This window comes from Triticum aestivum, chromosome 7B, assembly GCF_018294505.1.
Source record: "Triticum aestivum cultivar Chinese Spring chromosome 7B, IWGSC CS RefSeq v2.1, whole genome shotgun sequence".
NCBI classification, from domain to species: Eukaryota; Viridiplantae; Streptophyta; class Magnoliopsida; order Poales; family Poaceae; genus Triticum; species Triticum aestivum.
Window position 1 is genome coordinate 66,413,545 of NC_057813.1, and position 6,695 is coordinate 66,420,239.

Here is a 6,695-nt window from a genome sequence, read left to right on the forward strand (position 1 = left end):
TATATAGGCATCACGTCTGAGACAAGTAGACCGAAACGATTCTGCATCTACTACTATTACTCCAATCATCGACCGCTATCCAGCATGCATCTAGAGTATTAATTTAAAAACAGAGTAACACCTTAAGCAAGATGGCATGATGTAGAGGAATAAATTCATGCAATACGATAAATACCCCATCTTGTTATCCTCGATGGCAACAATACAATACGTGCCTTGCAACCCTTTCTGTCACTGGGTAAGGACACCGCAAGATTGAACCCAAAGCTAAACACTTCTTCCATTGCAAGAACTACCAATCTAGTTGGCCAAACCAAACAGATAATTCGAAGAGACTTGCAAAGATAATCAATCATACATAAAAGAATTCAGAGAAGATTCAAATATTATTCATAGATAAGCTGGATCATAAACCCACAATTCATCGATCTCAATGAACACACCGCAAAAAGAAGATTACATCGAATAGATCTCCACTAGAAAGGGGGAGAACATTGTATTGAGATCCAAAAAGAGAGAAGAAGCCATCTAGCTACTAGCTATGGACCCGAAGGTCTGAAGTAAACTACTCACACTTCATCGGAGGGGCTATGGTGATGATGTAGAAGCCCTCCATGGTGGATGCCCCCTCCGGCAGAGCTCCGGAACAGGCCCCAAGATGGGATCTCGTGGATACAAGAAGTTGTGGCGGTGGAATTAGGTTTTTGGCTCCCCTTCTGATCGTTTGGGGGTACGTAGGTATATATAGGAGGAAGGAGTACGTCGGTGGAGCAACAGGGGGGCCACAAGGCAGGGGCGCACCCTAGGGGGGGCGCCCCCCCCCCCCACCCTCGTGACAGCCTCTTTTGTTCCTTGGAGTAGGGTCCAAGTCCCGTGGATAACGTTTGGTGAGAAAATCACGTTTCCGAAGGTTTCATTCCGTTTGGACTCCTTTTGATATTCCGATTCTTCGAAACACTGAAATAGGCAAAAAATAGCAATTCTGGGCTGGGCCTCCGGTTAATAGGTTAGTCCCAAAAATAATATAAAAGTGGAAAATAAAGCCCAATATAGTCCAAAACAGTAGATAAAGTAGCATGGAGCAATCAAAAATTATAGATACGTTGGAGACGTATCACCCCCCCCCCCCCCCGCACGGTACTCCGATATGTACCCTCCACATTTCGGAACACTTCCAGTGTCCGAATACTATCATCCTATATATCAATATTTACCTCTCGACCATTTCTAGACTCCTTGTTATGTCCGTGATCTCATCCGGGACTCCAAACAACATTCGGTCACCAAGTCACATAACTTATATAATACAATATCGTCATTGAACGATAAGCGTGCGGACCCTACATGTTCGAGAACTATGTAGACATGACCGAGACTCCGCACCGGTCAATAACCAATAGCAGAAATTGGATGATCATATTGGCTCCCACATATTCTATGAAGGTCTTTATCGTAAAACCGTAATGACAACATACGTTATTCCCTTTGTCAATAGTATGTTACTTGCCCGAGATTCGATCGTCGGTATCTTCATACCTAGTTCAATCTCATTACCGGCAAGTCTCTTTACTCGTTCCGTAATGCATCATCATGCAACTAACTCATTAGTCACTTTGCTTGCAAGGCTTCTTATGATGTGCATTACCGAGAGGGCCCAGAGATGCCTCTCCGACACTTAGAGTGACAAATCGTAATCTTGATCTGTGCCAACCCAACAAACACCTTCGGAGATACCTATAGAGCAACTTTATAATCACCCAGATACGTTGTGACATTTGATAGCACACAAGGCATTCCTATGGTACCCAAGAGTTGCATAATCTCATAGTCGGAGGAATATGTACTTCACATGGAGAAATCAGTAGCAATAAAACTGAATGATCATTATGCGAAGCTAATGAATGGCTCTTGTCCATCACATCATTCTCCTCCTTGAATTTGAACTGGCCATGATCTGATCTGATCTGCCATGAACGGGCCAGCGACGACAACTGGAACTGGGCATGGCCTCCCTCGTTTCTCTCAATGCGGTCTTTGCCTTTGAAACGGCATCACGCTGCCTGTCCGATGCTCATTGGCGTCGCAGCATAATCCCCCTATTTTGCAGGGTGCTAAATATCTCCAATTTTGTAGGGTGCTAAATTCTGTTTTTGTTGACACGTACAGCTGTACGGTGCCAAATTCTATTTTGTTGATGTACGTGGAGTTTCCTCTCTTTTTTGGCTACATGATTGCTTTTACAATGTGGTGAGCCTTCTATGCGGGATGGTTAGTTGCAAAATTAATTAGAACTGATCCAATCTATCGGAGGAGAGAGATAATAGGAGGAAGGGATGGTCGTTTAGTAGATGGAATGAGATTAATTGCGACTCAACCCATACTTTTTGAACCGAGGATCCAATCTCATCTACTGGAGAAGTTTTTTTTAACAATTATCCAGAAACGTTTGTGAGCCTTAAATTTAAAGATAAAAACATATAATTAAGAAAAATTACGACAGAGAATTATATGGATCAATCTTTTTTTGGGAGATATATCGATCAATCTAGACCGTAATAATTTGGTCCTACCAATTGAATGGCTCACATTTTACGATTAATGTGGAAATTATATGGGCAAATCTACACCGTAATAACTCGGTCCCACCGGATGGACCGCTCTTAATTACTAATTAACGTGGTAATTTATAGGGAGTGCCTAATTATTATACGTATAGATAGATAGATAGATAGATAGATAGATATAGAGGAGCGGCGCCCCAAGAGGACACACCAAGCCCTTGGCGCCCCTCTCTCTCTCTCCCGTTACTCCGTAGTTCCACTGCCTCATCCCGACGACGGTTAGCAAAGTGTCGTCGGTGCTCCATGTGACGCCCGTATATTTAAGCTACAGTAACCCTCTACTAATGATGCCACGTCACCATGGTTACTGTTGATAAGCTCGCGTTGATTCAAACCAAGTTCAAATTCAAATTTAAAATTAAGTCAAATAAAATATTTCTTCAAACTGCAAAACTAAATAGTTCATATTTTTGCAAATATTCCAGTCATTTGTGATTAGGAAAACAACATAACTAAAATGCCCAAATTGACCCTAGCAACCAAAACAACACCGTTTAAATCATTCATATTTAAGTAAAATTAAAATGAAATCATCTTACTCCCAAACTTTTGTGGCAGTACTATATACTACATAGTATTTGTTTTGACCAGTGGCACTTTTAACAAAATTGGTTTGCTAGCAGAAATAAATAGAAAGCAATGGTGAAATAAAGAAAACAAAAAAACCCAAAAGGAAAGAAATAAAAAGACCCCTAGGCCACTTGGTCCAAATGGCCAAGGCAACCCGCCAGGTCCGATCGGCCCAACCCGGTGCCCCTCATATGACCTAGCCCACACCCCCACGATCCCCACTCCACACATCTCTTCCCTCGCTCCCCTCCTGGCGCCGCCACCCTCCCACTAACGCACGACGTGTGCCGTACAGGAGGCGCTTGCCCCTCGCGCTACCCGCCGACCGCTTCTGCCAGGAGCCCCCCTCATCGGAACCACCTCGCCGCCCTCCCCGCCGGACTCCCTCTGCCTCCTCTCGATCTGGATCGAGGGGATCCGCCCCGACTCCACCGCCGCACATCGCCATGGCCGCCGTCGACCTCGCCCACCCGCGCACTCACCCTGCCGCCTGGGATCTCGCTGGGAGGACCGTCGTCGACCCCTGCTTTGTCTACGCCGCTGGACCAAGGCCGGGAGGCCACCACATCGACGTACGCATCATCACCACCGTCTGCCTCGATCCTCTTCGTCGGACGACGCCGCTACCTCATCGTCGATCCTCTCGACTCCGGCACCCCCTGGCTCCCCTGAGCCCCCTGCCGGCCCTCTGTGAGCCCCCCACATCCTTTCCTCTTCCCTTGAGCTCTGGCTCCCCCACTAGCTAGCCCCGCTACCACGTCCGAGAACTCGTCCCCGTCGCTTGACTCTCCATCGTGGCCACAGCCCGCAGGACTCGCGGCCGAGCTTTGCCTCGTGTTCCTGGACTCCCCAGGAACCATCTGATACCCTTTGGTCGCCTCGCCATATGCTGCAACCTTGAAACCGGGCTCGCCGAGATCCGGCCATCACCATTTCTCATCGTCGGCGTCGCTTGGGACCTCCCTCACTCCCACCCCTAGCACCGTTGGATGCAGGACTTCACGCGCGTTCGAATGCGACCAGCGACGCCCGTTTTGGTGGCCTGTAACCGATTTTCGGTGGCATCACGTGCGTCGTTGCTGTGTTTTGGTCGCCGGCGACTAAACGTCGGCGCTCTGACGTGTCCTCTTAACCCAGCCGCTTATGACGCCAGTACAACTGACTGCTGGGACCCGCCTTCTAATTAATCACAACTTAAGTAAACTGGCTAATTAACTAACCTAAATACTCCCTGACACGTGGGGACCAGCCCCCAGAACGTAAAAAAAAGAAGAAAAATAAATAATAAATATAATAATTAAAATATTAATTAATTAATTAACTTAATTAAATCGGATTAGATTAACCTAATCATTTAGTTAAAGCTAATTAACCTTGTTTAATTATTGTGAGTCAATGACATGCGGGACCCACCGTCAGATTGACCTAGTCAACACCTGTTGACTGCTGACGTCGGCATGACATCATGCTGATGTCATAAATCCCATTTTGAATTAAAATAATTAGATAAATGCTAAAAATGATTAAATCTTTTAAAATCAATATAAAATAAACCGTAGCTCGGATGGTAAAACTTTGTACATGAAAGTTGCTCAGAACGACGAAATGAATCCGAATATGCAGTCCGTTCGTCCGCCACATATCCCTAGCATAGCAAACGTGCAACAATCCCCCTCCGGTTCGTTTGTCCGAAAACGTCAAACACCGGGAATACTTTCCCGGATGTTTTCCCCCTTCGTCAGTAGCACCTACTACTACGTTAGGTCACCCCTAGCATCGCGTATTGCCATGTTATATTTTGTGATGCTTTGATTGCTCTGTTATTTATTATGTTCCCCCTCCGTTACTTCTTTCCGTAGACCTCGAGACTGCCGGCGACCCCCAGTTTGACTACGGTGTTGACGACCCTTCCTTCTTGCCAGAGCAACCAGGCAAGCCCCTCCCCCCCCCCTTGATCACCACATATCGCCTATTCTTCTCTATACTGCTTGCATTAGAGTAGTGTAGCATGTTACTGCTTTCCGTTAATCCTATTCTGATGCATAGCCTGTCATTGTTGCTACAGTCATTGATACCTTACCCGCAATCCTAAATGCTTAGTATAGGATGCTAGTTTATCATCATTGGCCCTACATTCTTGTCAGTCTGCCTTGCTATACTATTGGGACGTGATCACTCGGGAGGTGATCACGGGTATATACTATACATACATACATACTATACAGATGGTGACTAAAGTCGGGTCAGCTCATTGAGTACCCGCAAGTGATTCCGATGTGGGGGCTGGAAGGACAGGTGGCTCCATCCCGGTAGAGGTGGGCCTGGGTTCCCGACGGCCCCCGACTGTTACTTTGTGGCGGAGCGACATGGCAGGTTGAGACCACCTAGGAGACAGGTGGGCCTGGCCCTGGTCGGCGTTCGCGGTTGCTTTATAATAACACGCTTAACGAGATCTTGGTATTTGATCTGAGTCTGGCTACTGGCCTATACGCACTAACCAACTACACGGGAACAGTTATGGGCACTCGACGTCGTGGTATCAGCCGAAGCCTTCGTGACGTCAGCGACTGAGCGGCGCGCGCCGGGTTGGACTGCGTTAACGCAACTTCCTTTGTAATGGAGGTTGCTAGGTCTGCTCACCGGCCGCGTACGCAACGTGCAGGTGTGCAATGGGCGATGGGCCCAGACCCCTGCGCGCATAGGATTTAGACCGGCGTGCTGACCTCTCTGTTGTGCCTAGGTGGGGCTGCGACGTGTTGATCTTCCGAGGCCGGGCATGACCCAGGAAAGTGTGTCCGGCCAAATGGGATCGAGCGTGTTGGGTTATGTGGTGCACCCCTGCAGGGAAGTTAATCTATTGGAATAGCCGTGATCTTCGGTAACAGGATGGCTTGGAGTTGTACCTTGACCTTATGACAACTAGAACCAGATACTTAATAAAACACACCCTTCCAAGTGCCAGATACAACCCGGTGATCGCTCTCTAATAGGGCAGCGAGGAGAGGATCACCGGGTAGGATTATGCTATGCTATGCTACTTGGAGATGCTACTTGGAGGACTTCAGTCTACTCTCTTCTACATGTTGCAAGACGGAGGCTGCCAGAAGCGTAGTCTTCGACAGGATTAGCTATCCCCCTCTTATTCTGGCATTCTGCAGTTCAGTCCACCTATATGGCCCTTTACACATATACCCATGCATATGTAATGTAGCTCCTTGCTTGCGAGTACTTTGGATGAGTACTCATGATTGCTTTTCTCCCTCTTTTCCCCATTTCCCTTCTACCTGGATGTCGCAACCAGATGCTGGAGCCCAGGAGCCAGACGCCACCGTCGACGATGACTCTTACTACACTGGAGGTGCCTACTACTACGTGCAGGCTGCTGACGACAACCAGGAGTAGTTTAGGAGGATCCCAGGCAGGAGGCCTGCGCCTCTTTCGATCTGTATCCTAGTTTGTGCTAGCCATCTTATGGCAACTTGTTTAACTTATGTCTGTACTCAG